The sequence below is a fragment of the Phacochoerus africanus genome, chromosome 15 (assembly GCF_016906955.1).
Source record: "Phacochoerus africanus isolate WHEZ1 chromosome 15, ROS_Pafr_v1, whole genome shotgun sequence".
Taxonomy (NCBI): domain Eukaryota; kingdom Metazoa; phylum Chordata; class Mammalia; order Artiodactyla; family Suidae; genus Phacochoerus; species Phacochoerus africanus.
The window spans coordinates 106,829,933-106,852,092 of NC_062558.1; the positions used below are offsets into that span (position 1 = coordinate 106,829,933).

Consider the following 22,160-nt stretch of genomic DNA (forward strand, 5'->3'; position numbering starts at 1 on the left):
TCAAGCCTATAACACGGTCACTTTTACCTTTAGTCTCCTGTTTTCAGGTCTCTCTGCTCTGTTTTCTTCAGTACATTTACCTTTGTGAAGAGTTCCGTTTAACACATAAAATATTTCTCAGGCTGGCTTTGTGCCATTGTTGGCACGGGAGAGATTCCAGATGATCTAGTGAGAGAACTAAATGAATGCTAGGTGTCCTAACGAGCTCCCAATAAATACCTTTTTATCTCAATCAGGTCTCCATTTTCTAAAATTTTGCTTAACACTGTGGGTACTGTGTTCCATGATTTCTGACAAAGACAGACTCCAAAAGGCAACAGAAGCAATTGTGTCTGTAGGCCAAATGGAGACTCGAGTCATAGCTTCTCAAGCCCTGCTCATTAAATTTTTGTGATTTCCTCTTCCCTCATATGTGAGCAAGTTTTTGCTCTTTGGTGATGGAGAAGTGAGAATCCCTATTTTTGATTTCTTCTCTTGAGAATCTTGACTTCTTTTTCCTTTAAGTCCAGGGATTTCTGTTTATTGGGAAGCCTGTTGTTTTGAGAACAGGCATTTGGGTTATACTCAGAGTAACGTTTTGGAGTGTTTGGTTTTGTTTTTCTAAAATTGTTTTTGAGGCAGTGTATATTTTGTGGTGTAAGAGAGTGTATCACAGTGGGCATCGGAAGATGTCCTTGTAAATCTGAGTTGTGGTGTTTACGAGCCGTGTGACACTGGTCAGCTCTCCTGTTCACCCAGCATCTCCCTTTCCTCATCTGTAAAACACAAAATCAAAATCTCTACCTTTCAATGTTTGTTTTGGTGGGGAGAGAGGAGCTTTCAAGGTAAATTCATGTCAGTTTATTTAGATAACGACTTTATATGTCTTTGATCACTCAAGATGTTTGAGTTGTGTTAGTCTTAACCACAAATTCCAAGAATGGAGAGCCGGTTGAACTCATCAGGTGTTTCTTTGAGGTTTTTTAGGACAGCATCCCAGGAGTATATATCCAAGAAGCACTTGTGTTCTTGTGGACTACAAAATGGGGGCCTTTGTACAGGCCAAAACTGCAAGGGTACATGAATTTTTGTCAGTAATTAGGATTGGAGATTTTCCTAATACCTAAATGGAAAGTAACCATTAAAAATTGTATGAAAGTTTTAAAAAGTTAAGGCTCTTAAGAATAGAAAACCACCCTGGGTTGTCTGGGAGGCCCATTGGAATCACAAGTGTCCTTGTATGAGAAAGTCAGTAGGATCAGAAAGATTGGAAGATGCTGTGCTGCTGTCCATGAAGGTGGAGGAAGTGGTCATGAACTAAGGAATTCAGGTGGCCTCTAGAAACTGGATAAGACAAGGAAAAGGATTATCCCCTAGAGCCCCCAGGAGAAACGCATTCCGGTTGACACCTTGCTTTAAAACTTCTGACCTCTAGTACTTCCCACTGTGGCAGAGTAGATCAAGGATCCAGTGTTGCCACAGCTGTGGCTTGGATTCGATGCCTGGCCCAGAAATGTCCATATGCCATAGGTGAGGGCAAGAAAGGGAAAGAAAAGACTCCTGACCTCCAGAATCGTAAGATCATAAGTTAGTGTTTTGTAAGCACTTCCCCCCACCCCCACAAGAATTAGTATTAGAGGTGGAAAGATGTAAATGTGCTTGTTAAGCAAGGATTGGTTGGGTTAGAAATGATTGTGTATTTGCAAAGGGGGCAGGGAACTTTGAAAATACAAGATTGCAACTAGAAGCTACTGGCATATATTGCTTTGAAAATGCCTGGTGGAATCTTTACGTTTGACACAGGTCAGAATTTAAGTTTCAGTGATGCAGGACATGTCCAAAGCCACATCCACAATGACCACCTGGCTTCACTTTGGATACCTGAACCATGATGCTTACTCCTTTTTGATTTGTAAAAGATCTTAAATATGATGTCATTAACTGTTTTATGTATAGGTGATGGTAATGTTAGCACAGTACATGAAAATAGTTTAAAATCTTTCATTTGCAAGAACAAAGTATCCTAGTGTTAGATATAGCATTACAAGAAAAACATGTTTAAAAATAAAAAAGGTATGGTGTACATTGGTTGTCCTCAATATGATGCATTCCCAACTGGTTGTTGATTTGAATCTATAGTTATGAGCCTTTTGTGGCATCAAATTATTCGTTTCCATGGTTCTCAATCCTGGCTGCACAGTGAAACCACTTTAAAAAATATGAATATTTGTATCCTGACTGTGATTAAACCAGAATCAACAGTGGCCACAGAGAAAACAAGGCTAAATGACAGGTTATTTTTTATCAGTAGACAGAGTGACCTCAGAACAGTGTGCAAAGTGGATGTAACTGATTGGTGTCTTTAATACTCGGAGAGGCGTGAGTTGAATTAACAGCAATTGGTATAAAAGCTTTAGATTTCAGGCTCACAGTGTCTAAGTAAGAAGAGAGGGCATCATGGATCTGGCTGTGGCCCTGGTGCTTGGTCTTTTCTGTCTGCTTCTTCTGCCACTCTGGAATCAGAGCTCTGGGAAAGGGAAGCTCCCACCTGGCCCCACCTCTCTCCCAATTCTTGGAAATATCCTACAGTTAGATGTTAAGGCCATCAGCAAATACATAAGCAATGTAAGCAGTTTTTAATGCTCCTTGAGCATCTTACAAAGGGTAAATAAATTAAGGCCAATTTTAAAAATAGTATATGTTTCCATTTACCTATATGTTAAAATAGGTCAAATTATCTCTGTAGATTTTGATATTTCTCTTGCTTTTTAGCTCTGTCATTGTCATAAATGGAGAAGCAAAATAGTTTGTTTTGTGAGTAGAGAGATGCTTAGGTCTGTATGGTAGAATCCAAATGATAAAGTTGGAAAAGGAGGGAGTATTGCTTCCCTTTGTTTCACAGCAGGTTGCTGTGATTTGGGGCTGGAGGTAAATGGTTGGTGATGTAGTTTGTGATACGACATTTACTTGTAGATGTTATGTACTCTGTAACTTACATATGCTGTGTGTTTTGTTCAGATGGCCATGAAAATAGAACTTTTCTGAAAAAGCAAAGCATGCCTGGTGTTAATTCATGATAACAGAATTCATTTGGATTCTGTAGGAGGCTGCCATCTGTAGCCCATGAAGGTTGCAGGATGGAAGATATTGTTCTTTCATGAGGGTGCTGCATGTCCAGGACCTGCCTATATGATGCTTGCTCTCTTTCTGTGTTAGTAATACCTTCAGATCTAAAACTAAGCTGGGCATTAGAATTGCCTGAATTTATTTTTTTTGAATAAAGAATTGTAATATAGTCAATATCTTAATTGTGGTAACCTGTAATAAAAAAGAATCTGAAAAAATTATATATAATTTGTTGTACACCTTAAACTAACACGATATTGTAAATCAACTGTACTTCAATAAAAAAATAATTGTGATATTCCTCATAGGAATTCTCCTGGAGAGTGCTCCATAGGTGACTCTGAGGTGGTCAGCCCAGTATTTCTTCAAAGACAGGCTTTAAGGATTGATATGTTGTTCAAAGATCAGAGGTTGAATAAGGGTTTGAGATTTGAATCCTCTATATAGTATCCATGGGATGTTGGATATTAGTTGAAATTCCTTGACCAAGGAATTGCCCCTAATTTATGTGGGGAAAAGGAACTTGCTGAAGGTGCTCATATGGGGATTAATTGCAGTTTGTACCAATTACCTGGACCATTGCCTGGCACATCACAGGGGAGATATCATCATCATCATCATATTTATGTATTAAATTCAGAAATAGTTCGGGCTATATGTGGCAGAATGAAGACACAATGGTAGGATGATAATACATTCTGCATCAGGCCCAATATATGATCAGATATTGACTTCTTTTGCTCTTACATGCATCGCCATTCCCAGCTCTCAAAAGTCTATGGCCCCGCATACACTCTGTATTTTGGCATGAAGCCTGTGGTGGTGTTCTGTGGATATGAAGCAGTGAAAGAAGCCCTGATTGCATCTTGGAGAGGAGTTTTCTGGATGAGCCAGTAACCCAGTGTGTGAAAAATCTAGGAAAGGCCTTGGTGAGTGTGCATGTGCACGTGTTTGGCATTGGTAATAAGATTGGAGTGGGTGATGAAGAGGTATGTGAAGAGGCTCCCAGCAGAGCTCAGTCCTTCTGCGAGGCTTCCAAGTGTCAGCTCACTCCTCATGGCCTAGGCCTTCCCTTGTTTGGTTCCCTTCCTGGTAGGAATCATGTTCAGCAATGGAAAGAGATGGAAGCAGATCTGGTGCTTCTCCCTCATGATGCTGTGGAACTTGGGGATGGGGAAGAGGAGCATTGAGGACGGAGTTCAAGAGGAAGCCCTCTGCCTTGTGGAGGAGTTGAGAAGAACCAATGGTGGGTGAGTCTGTGCTCTGTAACTGTGACCTTAACAGATGCTCGCTCTCTCCTGTGACATCCTTGGAAACATTTCAGGGGCAGCCACATCTTCCATATAGGCTGTGGTTGTCAGCCCTCGTGTGGAGGAGGGAGGGTGTGAAGCAGAGCCAAGGGGGCTTTTGAGTATCTATGCTTCTCGTGTGTGTCCACCCCTGATGGTGTGCACTGTGTGGGTACAAGGGTCACTTAATCATACTTTACCCTGACTTTTGTGTGTTTTCAATCCAGGATTCACAAATTATAGTTTGAGACATTTCCTGAAAGAGTTAGAGAACAATGTTTTTCCTATAATGTAAATGTGATGATCTATTCCAGAACATTTCCCCAGGGAATACTGGTTAAGCAGACAGGGTGGGAATGACCTCATCACATCCTTACAGAGCATGAAACAAGTGCTGTGTGTTTACTTAATTGGACTGTATTTACATGTTCGGCCTCACAGACATGTCAGAGAGTTACTTACATGAGGCTAGGCATACAGTTCTGGTCAAGAGTAACCCCATCTCTTTTTTGATCATTTAGGGATATCTTACTGAAATTCTCATAAATTATGATTTCTCTACAAAGGCAACACTATTTAAAAATATCAGCATTCGTTATTTCTTGTTAAGCACTACTCTCTATATTGACATATACTTTGAATAAATATTTGCTACATTATAACTCTGCAAAATACCAAGTTATAAAATGTTTTATTTCACTAGATTTCAGCATTATCAACACCTTGCTTCTCCTATTTTCTCTAAGTGGACTTTGACTCTCTTTACTATTTGCAAACTTTGCCCCATCGATTTTGGATGTTTGTAACACATGTAAGGTAATTATTTACCTTCCATTACCTGGTGTTGCAATGACTCTGATTTTCAGCTCTTATTACAAATTGTACTGGGTTAAAATTCTTTCTTCTACATTAAGTGAAGTGAAAGATGGAAAATCAGATTTTACCTGTGAATCACATAGAGACAAGAAAGGTGTCCAAGGCTTTCCAGATTACCCTCTACCCATCCATCTAAAATAAAAGTTGTTTGAAGACTTTGAGGGAGTTCCTATCATGGCTCGGCAGAAACGAATCGGACTAGCATCCACGAGGACACAGGCTTGATCCCTGGCCCAACTCAGTGGGTTAAGGATCCGGTGTTGCTGTGAGCTTTGTGTAGTTTGCAGACGTGGCTTGGATCCTGTGTTGCTGTGGCTGTGGTGTAGGCTAGAGGCTACAGCTCTGATTTGACCCCTAGCCTGGGAACCTCCATATTTGGCAGGTGCAGCCTTAAAAAGATTAAAAAATAAGTAAATAAAAATAAAATTAAAAAAAAGACTTTGAGCCCAGGAATGCTTAAAAGAGCATGGCATAAAAGCCACAAACTCTACATGTTTCTTTTATTGCTCTGACCTACCATGTGTTCCCAACACTTTCAGAAAATTTATAGTAAAAAACACATAACATGAGATCTGCCATCTAAACAAACTCTTAAGTGAACACTACTGTGTTGAGTATTAACTATAATCCCACTGTTGTATAACAGATCTCTAGAACTTTTCATCTTGCATGGTGCCCTCGTTACCCACTGAACTGTGACTCTGTTACCAAACCAGATGGAGTTCACTTTTTGGTGAGTTTTTAATCAGTGATGACACCAAGATTAATTGTTGCACAAGGTGAAGTTTTTATTTGCAGCAAGTAAGGAGACCACAGGGAGTCATTTCTCAACACTGTGGCAGCCTGAGCAAGGAAAGATTAGTTGTTTTATTAGGGCAGGGGATGGATCTTCCAGCAGGAAAGTGTTGTCATTATATGTAAAGAGGGGGAAAAAAATCTCACACAAGCACAGTTTGGGAACATGCTTCATCATATATTGCGTGTTATGTGAATGGGTCTTAAGTTCTGACTAGGGAGGGGATTTTATTTATTTTTTATTTTTTAATTAAAATGTTTTATTAATTAATATTCTTAATAGTTATTTCCACAATACAATTTGTTTCTACTCTACAGCATTGTGACCCTGTTACACATACATGTACACATTCTATTTTCACACATCATGCTCCATTATAAGTGACTAGACAGTGTTCCCAGTGCTACACAGCAGGATCTCATTGCTAATCCATTCCAAAGGCAATAGTTTGTGTCTGTTATCCCCAAGTTCCTCAACCACCCCACTCCCTCTCCCTCACCCTTCGCAACCGCAAGTCTATTCTGCAAGTCCATGATTTTCTTTTCTGTGGAAAGGTTCATTTGTGCCTTATGTTAGATTCCAGAAAAAAGTGATATCATATGGTATTTGTCTTTCTCTTTCTGACTGACTTCACTCAGGATGAGAGTCTCTAGTTCCATCCATGATGCTGCAGATGGCATTATTTCATTCTTTCTTATGGTTGAGTAGTATTCCATTGTGTATATGTACCACACCTTCCTAATCCAACCCTCTGTAGATGGACACTTGGGTTGTTTCCATGTCTTGGCTATTGTGAATAGAGCTGCAATGAACATGCGGGTGCGTGAGTCTTTTTCAAGGAAAGTTTTGTCTGGATATATGCCCCAAGAGTGGGATTACTGGGTCATATGGTATTTCTATGTATAGATTTCTAAAATACCTCCATACTGGTCTCTGTAGTGGTTATAACAGCTTACATTCCCATCACCAGTGCAGGAGGGTTCCCTTTTCTTACGGAGGGAATTTCGGCATGAAATGAAGCAAAGGTAACTTCTGGACAAGTTTTGGCTTGAGTGCTCAGGTTCCAGTCTTGTTGTTGAGCCCAACTTGTGTTGCTTCCTGTATCTTGACTATTGTAAATGATACTATGTAAAATGGGATGCATGTATCTCTTCAGATTAGTGTTTTCCTTTTCTTTAGGTATATACCCAGCAGTGGAACTGATGGATTACAGAACTGTTTTTCCTTTTTGGGGGAAACTCCATCCTGTTTTCCACAGTAGCTGTACCACTGTACATTTCCACCAACAGTGCATGAGGATTCTCTTTTCTTGACATCCTCTCCAAAATTTGTTATCTGAGGTCTTTTCATGACAACCATTTTGACAGGTGTGAGGTGATATCTCATTGTGGTTTGGATTTGCATTTCTCTGATGATTATCAATGTTGAGAATCTTTTCATGTGCCTAGTAGCATTTGCATGTCTTCTTTGGAAAAATGTCTATTCAGGACTTCTGCCTGTTTTTTAATTGAATTGGGTTTGTTTTTTGTTATTGAGTTATATAAGTTGTTTATATATTTTGGATATTATATGCCTATATAATAAATATATCTTTATAGGTAACATATTTTTGAAAGTAACCCTTTCTCGTCCACATTGTTTGCAAATATTTTCTCCTGTTCTGAAGGTTGTCTTTTCTTTTTGTCGATGACTTCCTTTGCTGTGCAAAGCTTTTAAAGTCCCATTTTACGTCCCATTTGTTTAATTTTGCCTTCGTTTCCTTTGCCTAGGAAACAGATCCCCCCAAATATGTCAATGTGATTTGTCAAACAGTATTATACTTACATTTTCTTCTAGGAGTTTCTTGGTTTGCAGCCTCATATTTAGGTCTTTAATTCATTTTGAGTTTGTTTGAATGCACTCTGAGGAAATGTTCCAATTTTATTGTTTTACATAGAGCTGTTTTGTTTTCCCAGCACCACTTATTGAAGAGACTGTTTTTTCAGTACTGTGTATTCTGGCTTCCTTTGTCATAGATTAATTGACTATAGGTGTGTGGATTTATTTCTGTGCTCTCCATTCTGTTCCATGGATCCATGTGTCTGTTTTTTGTGTCAGTTCCATACTGTTTTGACTGCTGTGGCTTTTTATTATATAGTGTGAAGTTAAGGAGCATGATACCTCCAGTTCTGTTCTTCTTTCTCAAGATTGTTTTGGCTTTCTGGTATCTTTTGTGTTACCACACGAATTGTTACAATTCTTAGTTCTCATTGTGTGAAAAATGCCATTGGTATTTCATAGGGATTACATTGAATTGGTAGGCTGCATTGGTTTTATGGTCATTTTAACAGTCCAAGAACACAGTATATCATTCCATCTGTTTGTGTCATCTTCAGTCTCTTTCATCAGTGTCTTATAGTTTTCCAAGTATATGTCTTTTTTGCTGTTGTTGTTGTTTCAGTTTGTTTCTTTAGGTCCACACCCACAGCATATGGAAGTTCCCATGCTCAGGGTTGAGTGGGAGCTGCAACTGCTGGCCTACACCACAGCCACAGCAACATAGGATCTGAGCCTCGTCTGCAACCTATACCACAGCTCATGGCAATGCCAGATCCTGAGCCTGCCAAGTGGGGCCAGGGATCGAACCTGCATCCTCATGGATACCAGTTGGCTTTGTTACCACTGAGCCACAACGGGAACTGTCCAATTACACATCTTTTACCTCCTTAGATAATTTTATTTCTAGATATTTTCTTCTTTTTGATGTGATTTGAAGTGGGATGATTATTTTTTTACTCTCTTTCTGATAGTTTGTTTTTAAAGAAGAGAAATGCAAGTGAAATATGTTTGTTAATTTTGTATCCTGCACCTTTACTGGACTCATTGATGATTTCTGATAGGTTTTGGTAGCATCTTTAGGCTTTTCTGGGTCTAGTGTCATGTGAATTTCAAACAGTTCAAAGTGTTTTACTTCTTCCTTTCAAATTTGGTTTCCCTTGGTTTTTTTCTTGTCTGATTTCTTTGGTCAGGACTGCCAATACTCTGTTGATAGAGTGGGCTTACTTGTTTTGTACCTGATCTTAGGGGAACCACTTTCAACTTTGCACCATTATTTTTTTTATGGCTGCACTCATGGCATATGGAAATGCCTGGGCCAGAGATTGAATGTGAGCTGCAGCTGTGACCTATGTCACAGCTGTGGCATGCTGGATCCTTTCACCCTCTGCACTGGGCTATAGATCTCACCCATTCCTCTGTAGCCACTCCTGCTGTTGAATTGGATTCTTAACCCACTGTGCCACAGCAGGAACTCCTCACCATTGACTATGATGTTAGCTCTGGACTTTATTGTGCTGAGTGATGTTCTCTCTGTACCCACTTTGTGGAGAGTTTTTATCAATGAATCTATGTTGAATTTTGTCAAAAGCTTTTTCTACATCTCTTGAGATAATCTTATGGTTTTAATTCTTCAGTGTGTTGATGTGGTATATCACATTGACTGATTTGCAGAATGGAACCTGTCCTGTGTCCCTGAGATAAACACCACTGGATTATACCATATGTTATCCTTTCACTGTATGGTTGGATTCAGTTTGCTAATATTTTGTGGAGGCTTTTTACATCTGTATTCATCAGTGACATTGGCCTGTATGTTTCCTTTTTTGTGCTATCTTTGTGTGATGTGGTATTAGTGTGATGTTTGCCTTAGAATGAGGAGAGGAGCATTTGTTCCTCTGCAGTTTCTGGAATAATTTGAGGACAGGTATTAACTCTTCTCTAGACGTTGGGTAGAATTCACCTATGAAGCTGTCTGATCATGGACTCTTATGGTTTTGGAAATTTCTCTTATTATTGATTCAAGGTCATCACTGGTAATTGATCTATTCCCAATTTGCAGTAGCTCTAATTCAAGCCTATGTATTCACACTACTAGTAAGCTTATATTTACACGATAATACATAATGACCCACCAAACACACGCATATCACATAGTAAACCCAAGCCCATATTTTCAGTTCCTTCCTGGTACAGTCTCGGGCATTGGTCAGTTTCTAAGGATTCACCCATTTCTTCTTTGTTGTCCTTTTTTCTTTTTGGCAATGTAATTATTCATAGTAACCTCTTACAATCCTTTGTATTTCTATGGTGTTGATTGTAATTTCTCCTTTTTATTTTTGATTTTACTGATTTGGGACATCTATCTTTTTTCTTTATAAATCTGGCTAAATATTTCCCTATTTTGTTTATCTTTGCAAAGAATTAGCTTGTAACTTCCTTGATTCTTCTACTATTTTTTAGTCTCTTTCTCTGTAATTCTTCTCTGATCTCTGACTTCTTTTCTTCTACTAATGTTGGGTTTTGTTTGCTCTACTTTTGTGAGTTCTTTAAGGGTAAGCTTAGGTTGTTTATGTGAGATTATTTTTGTTTCCTGAGATAAACATGTGTTCTATAAACTTGTCCCCTAGAACTGCTCTTTCTATATCCCATAGATTTTAGGTCATTGTCTTTTTTTTTTCCACATTTCTTCAAGTATTTTTCAATATCCTCTTTGATTTCCTCAGTGATCCATTTGTTGTTGAGTAGCATATTGTTTAGCACCCATGTATTCATGTGGGGTTTTTTGCAGTTTTTTCCTATAGTTGATCTACTCTCATAATGCTATGGTAGGAAAAGATGCTTGATATTATTTTGATTTTCTTAAATTTTGATACTTGTTTTGTGGCCTAACATGTGATCTATCCTGGAGAATGGTCTGGGTACACTTGAAAAGAACGTGTATTCTGCTCCTTTTGGATGGAATGTTCTATGTATATCTATTATACCCATATGGTATAATGCATCATTTAAAGCTAGTGTTTTCTTTTTCATATGCTGTCTGGATGATCCATCCATTGATGTAGAGGAGGTACTAAAGTCCTTTACTCTTAGTGTGTTATTGTCATTTTCCCCATTGATGTCTGTTCATGTTTTCCTTATGGATTTAGGCTATCCCATGTTGAGCACATATATGTTTACAGTTATCTGTTTTCTCCTTGAATTCATCCTTTGATGATTATGTAATGTCCTTTTTCTCCTATCACTTCTTTGTTGTAAAGACTAATTTTGTTTGATATTAGTATTGACACACCAGTTTTCTTTTGATTTCCCTTTCCATTGATGACCATGTTCCATCCTGTCATTCTCAGTTTGCGTGTGTGTCTCTGTAGGCTGCGGGGCTATGGTTGTCCTATGACTGGTGTCTGCTTATGGTGCATGAGGCTGGTCCCAAGCTAACACAGGCTCACTGTTTGGTGGGGCTGGGGCTCAGCTGGTCCCAGCACAGATGCCACATTTCTATTGTGCAAGCTGTGGGTCTGTCAAGGTCCTTGAGCTGGTGTCTACATGCTGGTGGGTAAGGTTGGTCCTGAGGCTTGAGAGACGAGAGCAGTCTTGCTGGTGGGCAGGGCCACAGTTTCTGAGACCACTGCCTAGCCACTGGGGTGCTGAGCTGTGTCCTGGGGTTCTGGCAACTGGGCCTTCAGGGTCCTATCCTAGTGCGTGTGCAAGTATGTGTGGGGCCGGGTTCTGGGCTGTCTAGATGGAGGACTGTGTCCATGGGTTGCTGTGGAGTTTAGAAAGGCTTCAGGCAGCCTCTATGCTGATGGGTGGGCCTGTGTCCTCACTCAGTGAATTGCTTGGCCTGAGGCATCCCAGTGCTGGTGCCTATGGGCTGTTGAGAAGGGCAGGGCTGGGCCCTGATCCTAATAAGCTAGAAGGAGGATTCCAACGTGGTACTTGACAGCACCAGTGTCTATGAGGAGAAGGAACTCTGAGCAATGGCTGTGGCTGGTGTCTTTGTTTCCAGGGTGATCTCCAAATACCTCCTGCCTTTTCAAGAGTCTCTCCAATATCAGTGAGTAGGTCTGACCCAGGCTCCTTTCAAATTGCTGTCTGTGCCCTGCATCCCAGAGAGCGTGTGATGATTTATGTGTGTCCTTCTAAGAGTGGAGTTTTTATTTCCTTCCACCCTCTGGGACTACTGAAAGTAAGCCTCTCTGGCCTTCAAATCCAAATATTCTAGGGGCTTGTATTCATGTCTCAGAGCCACTGGGCTGGCAAGCCTGATGTGGGGCTCGGATATGTCACTCCTTGGGGAGAAGTGCTGAAATTGTAATGATTCTGCTCTTTAAGGGTCATCCACATGTGTGGATGGAATTTCACTATACCAGGGTTGTAGTAAACAGTAAATGTGACCTGAAGGTTCTGCCTCATGGACCCATCTCTTTGTTGTTCCTTGGTTATATCTTTAGTTGTAGAATATGTTTTCTGGTAGGCTCTGGTCTTTTTCACAGATGGTTGTTCACTAATAATTGTAATTTTTGGTGTGTCCATTATCGCAGGTGAGCTTAGGCTCCTCTGCTCTACCCTGTTGGCCGATCTCTTCCACATTTTCCTTAATTATTAATCATCAATGGACATTTAGGTTGTTTCCATCTCTTGGCTGTTGTCAGCACAGGAGTGCAAATATCTCTTTGAGGTCCTCATTCAGCTCTTTGGGTAAAAACTCAGAAGTGTGGGAGTTCCTGTTGTGTTTCAGTGGGTTAAGAACCAGATGTGAGTTCCATCCCTGGCCTCACTCAGTGGGATGAGGATCTGGCATTGCCGCAAACTGTGGCATAGGTCACAGATGCAGCTTGATCCTGGAATTGCTATTGCTCCAATTCAGCCCCTAGCCTGGGAACTTCCATATGCCATGGATGTGGCCTTAAAAAGACATAAAAGAAAAAACAACAAAAATCACAAGAATCCCTCAGAAGTGTGATTTCTTGGCAATATGGTAATTTTCTTTTTTTTGAGGAACCACTGTATTGCTTTTCATAGTGAACCATTTGACATTCTACCAACTGTATGCAAAAGTTAAGTTTGTCCTCTCCCTCTCCAAAACTTGTTATTTTCTTCCTTGCTTTTGTTCTTTCTTCCTCCCTTCATCCTGTTCACTCTCACTTTCCTTCTCTCTTCTTGATAATGGCCATCCTAACACATGTGAAGTGATACCTAAGTAATTTTTTTTTGGCCATGCCTGTGGCATGCATATGTTCCTGGGCCAGGGATTGACCCTGAGGCACAGCAGTGACAATGCCAGAATCTTAACCACTAGGCCACCAGGGAACTCCAACTCTCATTGCTTTTGATCTGCATTTTCTTTCTTTCTTTTTTTTTTTTGAAGATCTTTTTTTCAAATTTTTTTATTTATCTCTTTTTGTCTTTTTTTTTTGCCATTTTCTTGGGCCACTCTCACGGCACATGGAGGTTCCCAGGCTAGGGATCTAATTGGAGCTGTAGCTGCCGGCCTACGCTAGAAGCACAGCAATGCAGCATCCGAGCCACATCTGCAACCTACACCACAGCTCACGGCAACACCGGATCCTTAGCCCACTGAGCAAGGCCAGGGATTGAACCTGCAACCTCATGGTTCCTAGTCAGATTCGTTAACCCCTGAGAACTCCTGATCTGCATTTTCTAATGTGAAGTGTAAACCCAGTCATATTCATTTTTCTTTTTTGTAATGCAAGTGCCTGATGTAATCTTTTATTGCCAAGGCAACAATTTCAAAGCAGCATCTCTTCCAAAAATGCCAATCTCAAACAAGCACATGGGAGCCACAGGACTAGATAAATAGCTCCCCCAGCTGAGGCTCCTTTGTCCTTGGTGATTTCAGTTACTGACGGTTTGCACTGGTTGGTTTTTTTTTTGTTTTTTGTTTTTCTCTCTTCTAGAGCTTTAATTTCCTGCTCATATGTTTTAAATTCACCAGCAATGGACCCTCAAAACCCTGGGCCTTGACACTTTACCCCATTGAGAGCAGAAACCCAGGCCCAATTGGGAGCCATTTCTCTCTGCTTAACAATCTTACAGAGTGTCCCCAGGCGTGTTGCCCATTTCCAGCTCTTATAGATAATAAACACCTATTTTTCAAAGTTTCCAGATGATTATTGCTGAAGGGCTTCTTGGAGTCATTTTAAGAATCACAAACGCTGGGGTCCAAGCAAAAAAATGCTTGTTGCTAGACTGAGGCCAGCACAAAATATGATTAGTGATGTTGAGCATCTTTTCATATACCTGTTGGCCATTTGGATTTCTTCTTCTACTTTATAAAAAATGAACAAAGCTAAAGATATTTTTTACTTCATTAATGAGGAAGTCATTTACAACTATTTGTAATAAGGTGTTACTATCAGTTCAAAGGAGAAGAAAGTTAAAAAGGTGTAAACTTATGTACAGGATGACTGACATGAGTGTTCAAACAAAGAAAAACTAGCTAGGACAGTCATATGAACATCTACTGGATAGAACAGAGACCTTGCCATCGACAGATGACTGCATTAAGAAGATGTGGTATCTATATACAATGGAATACCACTCAGCCATGAAAAAGAGAAAAATAATACCATTTGCATCAACATGGATAGAACTAGAGACTCTCATACTAAGTGAGGTATAAGTCAAAGGGAGAAAGACAAATTCCATATGGCGTCACTTCTATCTGGAATCTAGTATATGGCCCTTTCCTTTCCCCAGAAGGGAAACTCATGCACGTGGAGAATAGACTTGTGGTTAACAGGGGAGAGGGGAAGGGAGTGGGATGGACTGGGACTCTGGGGTTAACAGATGCAAAGTATTGCTTTGGAATAGACGGGCAATGAGATCCTGCTGTATAGCACTGGGAACTATTATCTAGTCACTCATGACGGAGCATGATGGAGGATAATGTGAGAAAAAGAATGTATATACATGTATACATGTGTGACTGGGTCCCTTTGCTGTACAGTAGAACATTAGCAGAACCAACTAGAATAGAAAAAATAAAAATCATTATAAAAAAGAATAGAGAGCTTCTACTCCCTGTTTATAGACAAGAATGATTTTGCATTGCTATCAGTTATTGATAATTGATATATTCTTTCATACAGCTCCAGTAAATGACAGACAGTCAGCTAAAGGACAAGGGTGAACTATAGATGCAGTTTTCGGCAGGATGCACCCATTTTCCCTACACTGTGGCTGGAATTATACCTGCATATCCAGGTTGAAATTAACCCATCACCTTTCTTGAAAGTAGGTAATCTACACTCAAGCATTTCCCCTCAGCTTTACTGAGCTATAATGGATATATAATTGTGTAGGTTTAAGATATAAAATATGTTGATTTGATACACTTAATATTGCAATATGATTACCACAATAGCATTGTCTAACACTCCCTTCAGGTCATATAATTAATATTTCTTTGGGGAACATTTAAAATTGATTCCCTTAGCACCTTTCAGGTATATGATTAACAGTAATGTTCACTTTAAAGAGAACTCTGTGCATTAGCCCCCTAGACCTTTATCACTCCTAACTGAAAGTTTGTGTTGTTTGACCAATATCTCTCCCTTTCCCATATTCCCTAGCCCCTGGTAACCACCCTTCTATTCTCCGTTTCTAGGAGTTTGGTGCTTTTTTTTTTTTTTTTTTGGTTTGCCTGCAGCATGTGGAAGTACCCAGGCCATGGAATCAAAGCCACACCACAGCAGCAACCCAAGCTGCAGCAGTGATAACACTGGATCCTTAACCCACTAAGCCACATGGGAACTCCAAGTTTGGCTTTTTTAGATTCCACATGTAAGTGAGATTACACACTGTTTGCCTTTTTCCCTTTGGCGTATTTCACTTAGCATAATATGCTCAAGATCCATCCATGTTGTTATAAATGTAAGGATTTCCTTCTTTGTCATAGCTGAAGAATATTCCATTGTGTGTAGTATATCTGTTTAACACTTGAGTAATGTGGGTTTGCACTGTGGGATCACTTAGATGCAATCGTGTATGACCTCTGGTTGATTGAAATTGTGGTTTTGGAGGACTGACTCTAAAGTTGTGCATGGAGTTTGACTGTGCAGGAAGTTGGTGCCCCTAGCCCCCATGTTTTCAAGGATCAGCTGTATGTAAAATGTCATATGTATCTGGAATCTATTCATGAATGGAGGTAATTAAAACTGGAATAGAAAACAGTCTTATTAGGGCCAAACTGAGGACTATTATCTGAGGCAGACAGATTTAAGAAGCATTTGAATTGTGTTCTGCCAGATTACAAGATAGGGAAGGGTTGTAAAATAAAACCCACAAAAACGTGTAAGTTGTTTGTCAAGAATTACAACTGAAGATGCATGAAGTAAGGATATTTGTTAAGGAAGGATTGGTTTTGAGTCTGAAATGATTGCATAGTTGTAAGGGGAGACCTTGAGCCCATAGTTGCAGGCAGTAGCTGCTAGCAGATATTGTGTCAAGAAGGCCCAGTGGTCTGAGAAACTTGAGACTGATAAACTTTAGAAAATGCAGGTTCTTAGTAATGCGGAAATGTGTCTAAAACCAGCTCCACAAGGGCCATCAGCCCCATTTAAAAATCATAAAACCCAATTACTCCATTTCAATTTTATTTTTAAAAAGCTTTTATTACATTTGATTGACAGGTTTCTTTCAATTCCTGCTATACAGCAAAGTGACCTGGTTATACATTTATATACATATATACATTCTTGTTTTCACATTGACCTCCATCATGTTCCATCACAAGTGCTTAGATAGAGTTCCCTGTGCTGTACAGCAGGACCTCGTTGCTTATTCATTCCGAATGCAATAGTTTGCACCTACTCACCCCAAACTCCCAGTCCCTCCCACTCATTTTAATTTTAAAATACATTCTCTTCCTTAGTGATTAAACAGGGGTACAATGCTTGTTTAAGGCCACAAAGCAGGCTGCTCTAGACAGGATAACACATCTTGACAAGATTATCCTTTTGCCAGTGAGTATTCTTGACTCCCTTCTCAAGTATTAGTTGATAGCTCATATGCGAGTTTATTTCTGGGCTCTCAATTCTGTGTCTTGGTCTCTATGTCTGCTTCTATGCCAATACACTGCTGTTTTGATTTTTTAGCTCTGGAATTTTATTTGAAACCAGAAAGTTTAATGCATTCAGCTTTTTTCTTCATGTTCAGGACTTCTTTGGGTATCTGGGGCCTTTTGTGGTTCCATAGGTATTTTAGGATTGTTTTTATATTTCTGTTTTTAAAAGCTATTAGGATTTTGAACGAAATGATATTGACTCTATAGATGGCTTTTAGTAATAAGGACCTATTAAGCGTACTAATCCTGGTCTGTGAGGACTGTATATCTTTCCATTTGTTTGTGTCTTCTTTATTTCATTAAGATTTTATGAGAGAGAAACGTTCAGAGCTTTTACATCCTTGGTTAAATTTATTCCTAAGTATTGTTTTTGTTGCTTTTTAAAATGGGATTTTTTTCATGGAGTTTCTTGGTAATATAGAAACACAGATGATTTTTGTATGTGTTTTTTTTTTTCTTTTTTCTTTTTAGAGTCATACCCATGGCATATGGATGTTCCCAGGCTAGGGGTCAAATTGGAGCTGCAGCTTCCAGCTTATGCTGTGGCCACAGCAATGCCAGATCTGAGCCTCACCTGTGACCTACACCACAGCTTGCAGCAATGCGTGATTCTTAACTCCCTGAGCAGGGGCAGCAACTGAACCCGTGTCCTTATGGATACTAGTCGGGTTGGTTCCCTCTGGGCCATAACGGGAACTCCTGTATGTTGATTTTATATCATGCAACTTTGTTGTTTTCACTGATTAGTTTTAAATTTGGGGGGCATCTTTAGGGGCTTTTATATAGAAGATCATTGCAACTGCAAACAGATTTTTTTTAAACATTTTCCTTTGGATACGTTTTATTTTCTTTGTGTGATCACTCAGGCTAGGACTTATAGTACTGTGTTGAATAGGAGTGGTAAGAATGGGCACTCTTCCAGCATTGAGGTTTTCCAGATTGAGGGAGGTGGTGATGCGTGTAAAGGGAAATTGCTGTTCTTATCAACTTTATCATTTTTTTTTCAGCTTTGAGCTTGCCTATATTACAATGACTTCTTAAAGGATTCTGGAAATCTCATAGAGAAATTTTAGTCCAAATATCATTGCTAAACTAGTGCTTCTATGGGAGAATGAGGGCTGGGACTGCCTATCCACCGTCTCTCTAAGGTGACGTTGCCACTGTGTGGTTGATTTAAGTAATCCTTAATTACGTCTATAGATGTGAATATTGGATCTCAATATAATAATTGGATCTCAATATAAGTTTCATTGATGATTTGATTGCAACAACTTTATTTCATAGACCCCCCTGCCAAAAAGGGACAAGTTTTCCTCTAATGTAATTTCTTTGCTGGAAATATGATAAACTTGATCTAAAGAATGCAAAAATTCAAATGTATTAAAACATAGTATGCTCTTGATGGTTATGCATAACAGTACCCAGAAGTTCACATAAGGCAGCTTTGCCCAATAAATCAAATAAATGTATTTCTGTGGTTATTGGAAATGATGGACATTTACTTCTTAAGAAAGGAAATATTTTTAAACATTTAAATGAAAACATAAAAGAGCCATGTTCATCACTTTACCTTTTTTGTTTCACTTACCTGGAGTTTACATTGGAAATAAAAATGTTACATTCTTTTGACTATAGACAAAAATCCAATTTATGGTAAGTGTTGTGTGTATTAGTCTTTCTTCTCAAACAACATGAATACTTCCCTTTATTCTTTCCAAATACATGAATTCATGTACCATCTCTCTCTCCTTCGTTTTTCCTCTGCTGGTTCAACACATGTCTTGATTTTTAGGTCTCTAACTATTCTCTTTATTTATGTATCACTGCTTAATTTTCTACAGCTTTGCAGACAGATGCTATTCAGCACTTAAAATTTTAGTTATTAAACGATATGAAAATGGCATTTGAAAATGTCTTCTTCTTTATATTTTCAAATTCACAGGTACCCGGTGTGAAAAGAGTACAAGTAGAGGCAGTGGTTGTGAACTGAATATTTTTCTAAAAAACATGGTATACCTAGTCAGGTTAAAAGGGTCTTTTCAGATGAAGATAAAAGCAATGTGTTGATTCAGGGCATGTGGAATATTTGTTTTCAAGGGAATTTGTAGGAAAGAGATTGAAATTTTTTCTAACATCATCACTACTTGCTATCTCAAAGACAGTGTGTTCCATGTGTATGTTTTAATGATGTGTTTAAATCGTTTCTGATTCTTCAGCTTCACCCTGTGATCCCACTTTTATCCTGAGCTGTGCTCCCTGCAATGTGATCAGTTCCATTATTTACCAGAACTGCTTTGATTATAAAGATCAGACTTTTCTAAACCTAATGGAAAAAGTGAAGGAAAACCTCAGGATTCTGAACTCTCCATGGAGGCAGGGGAGGCCAAGATCCTTGCTTCTCAAAGAGCCATTTATGCTCTTTTCTCCACGAAGTCCAAATCTCTCTATGCACCAAGCTGTGAAGTGAATGTGTGATCACCATCCTGCCCAGAGCTCAGCACCATGGAGAACACATTTGGCTGAGGCCTCTAATGATAGACAGGAAAATACATGCCCAGAGTACAGCACTGCATTTCTATCCTATTGTCCCTGGTCCAGTGGTTTTTCCACTAAATTCCAAAGCCCAGTTTCCATAAAGTACTCTGGCAACTTCCCCAAAACATGACCACAGCAATAGAAGGAATTCTTGGTCCTTCTGTAAAGGCTCCCATTACCCACACGTCTCGTCACCAATCACCATTTAATGCCTTCTTCAGCACATTCCTTGGTAGAAACATCTGCATTTCGGAAGGAAGAGACTGTCTCCTTCTAGAGGGAGAGTGCTGCCAGGGCGCCCTGACTAAATCAGGAGAGTTTGAGGCTTCGGTTGGCATCCTAACTGATGAGGTAATTGCGTTGAGGATGAGAGAATAAATTTTTTTTTGGGGGGGGTGGAGGAGCTATAAACAAACATCTCAACTGTACCCTGGACTAAGCTGTTTTGCACTCTGCCTAAAGGATGATGGTGTGATCTTAGAGATGTCACTTCATTGCTCTGGTGTATGGCTACTTAATACATGAAAATTTGAGTTGTGTTTCATGGTATCTTTTGGACCCCCTCAGTTGTAAAATACTGATTTTATGCTTGAAGGTACTAAACATCAGGGACCAGCTCTGTGCTCTGTATCAATTTGCCTAAACTCCTTTAAAGTCTACTGTCATCTACAAATGGGAATTATTGTATTTCATGCCATCCCATGTTTCATGACTGTAGGGAAAAATTGTTGTAAAAATAATGAAAAGATTCATATCTAAATGCTCTTATACTATAAACATTAAGTATGAGTATAGGAAATGATAATTATCTTTGATCCCTGGTCCTCATTTTCTCCCTTAAATACATCCGTCAGCATAGAAAATTGTGTATTGTGAAATAAATATTCCCCTCACTACAAAGACCATGTTATATTGATACTTTAACAGAGTTATTCACCAGGCTGAGCATATAGTGTTTAAGTCTTCCTGAAGTGTTCTTTATTTAATAGACTCTTGCTTTCTCTTGCAGGTCTGCAACATATTCCCTGTTCTCCTTGATTATTTCGCAGGAAGTTATAACACATTCCTTAAAACTTTTGCTCAAATGAGAAGTTACACTTTGGAGAAAACCAGAGAACACCAAGCATCAACAACCCTCGGGACTTTACTGATTTTTTCCTGATCAAGATGGAGCAGGTACCATGTTAATGACAGCTCAGTTATTTGATTGCTTGTGCATTTTATGGTTCATTGCATAGTTTTCTATTTATCAGGGATGTTTCACTGGGCTAGCTTTTGATGCTGATGAACCTTTTAAGTATGCATGAATGTGTACTGTTGTGTGCATGGATCTACAGGAAGCATTATGAAAGAGATAATATTTAATGATTAAATCAGTTGCAGATATTGATTCTACTCCTTAGACACTCATAATCTACCTAAGGAGAGACAGAATGACATGAAGAGAACTTAGGCAAATGCCAGGTAGTATGTAAACAATTAGAAACCAGTGAGAAAATGCAAAGTTATGCTGTAGTATGAAGATGGGTATGATCATTGCACACACTGTAAGAGACACAGAGGAGTTCTCCTGTGGCTCAGCAGGTTACAAGCCCAGCTAGAATCCATGAGGATACAGGTTCAACCCCTGGCCTTGCTCAGTGGGTGAAGGATCCAGTGTTGCCCTGAGCCATGGAGTAGGTTGCAGACGCTGTTTGGATCCGCTGTGGCTGTGGCTGTGGGGTAGGCTGGTAGCTTCAGCTCTGATTCGACCCTAGCCTGAGGACTTGCATATGCCACAGGTGTGTCCCTAAAAAGGAAAAAAAAAAGAAAAGAAAAAAAAAGAAAGGGTGAGGAAAGAGAGAAAATGCAAAGAATGACTTAATATAGCTAGGCTTCCTGCATGGCCAGTGGTTGGAAATAAATATTAATATATTTGCATTGAAAGACAAGGGAGGGCATTTCAGATGGGTGAAGGCTGTATGTATAATGCTGTATACATGGGCACCTGATGGAGAAGAGGAGGTGGATGGAAGAGAGGAGCCTTAATTGAGTGTAAAGTGAATTGGCATCGGTACGGAGTTGAAGATACATGTCTGAGAGCATGGATCCTGCACCATTTGCTGAAAAGACTGTTCTTCACACATGAGTTATCTTAGCACCCTTGTCAAAAATCAATAGGTTAAAACTTTGAGGTTTATTCGTGTAACCTGACACCTATTCCAGGAATCTAAATGTCAGTACTTATCCCAAGCATTCCTGAGGAACAAAAACCAAGCAGCAGCCCCCCCCCCCAGACCTCAGGCAATATTACAAAGCCACAATAATCAAGACAGTGTGGTCCTGGTACCAAAACAGACATACAGACCAGTGGAATAGAATGGAGAACTCAGAAATAAACCCAGACGCCTACAATCAATTGATCTTCGACAAAGGAGGCAAGAATATAAAATGGGAAGAAGACAGTCTCTTCAGCAAGTGGTGCTGGGAAAACTGGACAGCTGCATGTAAATCAGTGAAACTGGAACACACCCTCACACCATGCACAAAAATAAACTCAAAGTGGCTTAAAGACGTAAATGTAAGATAAGACACCATCAAACTCCTAGAAGAGAACTTAGGCAAAACATTCTCTGACCTCAACCGTACAAGTGTTTTCTTAGGTCAGACTCCC

At 39.5% G+C, this 22,160-nt stretch overlaps 1 pseudogene; it reads left to right on the plus strand.

Moving 5' to 3' along the window:
* Positions 1 to 2,436: 2,436 nt before the first annotated feature.
* Positions 2,437 to 22,160, plus strand: part of LOC125116989 (cytochrome P450 2C18-like) — a 45,456-nt pseudogene continuing 25,732 nt past the window's right edge.